This window comes from Orycteropus afer, unplaced genomic scaffold, assembly GCF_000298275.1.
Source record: "Orycteropus afer afer isolate SDZICR_OR568_19922 unplaced genomic scaffold, OryAfe1.0 scaffold00226, whole genome shotgun sequence".
NCBI lineage: Eukaryota > Metazoa > Chordata > Mammalia > Tubulidentata > Orycteropodidae > Orycteropus > Orycteropus afer.
Window position 1 is genome coordinate 4,518,666 of NW_006921813.1, and position 1,851 is coordinate 4,520,516.

At 50.0% G+C, this 1,851-nt stretch overlaps 1 non-coding gene across 1 annotated transcript; it reads left to right on the forward strand.

Moving 5' to 3' along the window:
* Positions 1-1,362: 1,362 nt before the first annotated feature.
* On the forward strand, positions 1,363-1,445 carry TRNAL-UAA. The gene has a single exon. It is a non-coding gene; the product is annotated as a tRNA-Leu (tRNA).
* Positions 1,446-1,851: the final 406 nt, after the last annotated feature.

Consider the following 1,851-nt stretch of genomic DNA (forward strand, 5'->3'; position numbering starts at 1 on the left):
GTTTGAACAGAAGGGGACACTGCATGCTTTAAAATCAGAAAATGTATGCGTCAGAGTTGTATCCTTTTGTATATACTTACTCAAGCTGTATGCTGAACAAATACTCCAAGAAGCTGGACTATATGAAGAAGAGCATGGCATCAGGTTTGGAGGAAGACTCATTAACAATCTGCAATATGCAGATGACATTACCTTGCTTGCTGAAAGTGAAGAAGACTTGAAACACTTCCTAATGAAGATCAAAGACTACAGTCTTCAGTATGGATTACACCTCAAAATAAAGAAAACAAAAATCTTCACAACTAGACCAATAAGCAACATGGAACTTGTCAAGGATTTCATTTTACTTGGATCCACAATAAACGCTCATGGAAGCAGCAATCAAGAAATCAAACGGCATATTACATTGGGCAAATCTGCTGCAAAAGACCTCTTTGAAGTGTTCAAAAGCAAAGATGGCACACTGACGACTAAGGTGTGCCTGACCCTAGCGGTGGTATTTTCAGTTGCCTCCTGTGCATACGAAAGCCAGACAATGAATATGGAAGACTGAAAAAATGAATTATGGTGTTGGCAAAGAATACTGAATGTGTCATGGACTGTCAGAAGAATGAACAAAGCTGTCTTGGAAGAAGCATAACTAGGAAGCTCCTTAGCAGCGAGGATGGCTACACTTCCTTTGTCTCACGTACCTTGGACATGTTATCATCAGGAGGGACCAGTCCCTGGAGAAGGACATCATGCTCGGTAAAGTAGATCAGCAAAACGAGGAAGCCCTTCAATGAAATGGATTGATACAGTGACTGCAACAATGGGCTCAAACAGCAAGATCATGAGGATGGCACGAGACCCTGCTGTGTTTTGTTGCGTTGTACGCAGAGTTCCATGAGTCGGAACTGACTCCACGGCACCTAACAATAACAATTCTGTTTAGAATAAAACAAACTATACCTCGCCCTCCAGGCTGCATCCCTGCACACCATCCCAGGCGCTTCCAACACTTCCACTCAGAAATCAGAAGTTTACTACTGTGTTTGTTTTTGGCGCCCGCGCACCTCGAAACTGAAAGTAGAACCGGCTCTGCCGGAGCCTTGCCTCTAAAGCCTCGCGCAGCGTCGCAGCAGCCCCAGCGGAAAGCGCCCCGGGCTCTGCTGCCTAGGTCTTCGCTGCAGCAGCGGGGCGGCAGCAACTGTGAGCTGGGTCGGCGGCGACAAACAGGCATTGGCGGCGAGGTCGCAACGGCTCTAGCTGCGGGGACGGAAAGAACTGTGGAGAAGACGCCTCAGCATTCTTGAAAGAGGGCGCGAGGATGACGGTAAAGTACAGCTTGTAGGAAGAGCGAAGAGCACAGCGTACGCCTGTACCAGGATGGCCGAGTGGTTAAGGCGTTGGACTTAAGATCCAATGGACATATGTCCGCGTGGGTTCGAACCCCACTCCTGGTAGTTGGTATTTTCTTTCCTAAATTTTTAAATTTTTTATTTTTAAATACAAATCTCCCAAAGCACACCAAACCTTAAATTCAGGAATTTCGTTTTCTGGCTGGGAGCGGCACAGCCCCCACAACGCGCAGCTACGCTTCCCGCCGGGGAGACGGCGCGGCGGCGCCCTGAGGAAGGCGGATCTCAGCCTCCGGGGCTGCTCGGTGTCCGCGGCCCGCGGCGGGAAGGCGACCCCGGCCTCGGGACGCGCCGGCCGAGCGGCTTAGCTGCCCCCGGTGGGACCTACGGGCGCGGGAGCCAGCTGTGGGGTGGCCGCGGCTTTGAAAAATACGTCTCTACCTTTTTAACTCCGCCGGTGTTAATCGTGTGCAGAGTCAATCGTGAAGGCAGAGACTGGATGCATCATAGC